The sequence below is a fragment of the Lygodium microphyllum genome, chromosome 7, assembly GCF_053477565.2.
Source record: "Lygodium microphyllum isolate KBCC chromosome 7, Lygodium_microphyllum_v1.1.10, whole genome shotgun sequence".
Classification (NCBI taxonomy): Eukaryota; Viridiplantae; Streptophyta; class Polypodiopsida; order Schizaeales; family Lygodiaceae; genus Lygodium; species Lygodium microphyllum.
The window spans coordinates 106,674,455-106,675,157 of NC_141141.1; positions in this window are offsets into that span (position 1 = coordinate 106,674,455).

Below are 703 nucleotides of genomic sequence, written 5' to 3' on the forward strand. Positions count from 1 at the left end.
AATCAAAGGAACTCACTCAGATAAATCGCTCAAGGAACCCACCAATAGGAGAGGACCCAAGACATAAACAAACACGCGAAGCGCAGGGTAGAACCAAGCAAGGAGCGCCAATGGCGAGGATCCATCATGACTATTCAACCTAATCGACAGCACAGCGAGGTGCAAGAATTTGACCATGACAGAAGAAAGCTCAGACCATCGGTCTAATGAGGAGCTCGATTTGAGTGTATTCCCAGATGCTATACAGCAGATGATGAGTAGTTACGACGCGCACGCCCGGTACGAGCACCACGGCAAGACAGCAGATGCAATCATTGCAGACCTAGAGGAGGAGGGCTAGCCCACAAGGCATTGCAAGGCATAGCTGATTATAATAGGGATCAACAGACTAGGAGCCAAAAGCAAAGCATGGAGCTGCATGAGGTGCAGTGAGTGCTGAACTTGGCTGGCCGAAACCGAACAGACCATGAGAGAGCGCTAGAGGGAGACCTGACACTGAGCGAGCTCCTCATGAAACGGTTGCTTGATAACACCGCAATAGAGCAGAGTGCCACCGCACTAGCGACGTCTTTGCTTACAGGATTAGGGGCAAACCAGGGCTCAAAGAGCCAGGCCAAAATACTGATTGTTGCCAAGCAACTTAACAAGTACCAACCGCATGACGATCCGTACAGCTTTGTTGAGCAATTTGAGCAAGTCTGCG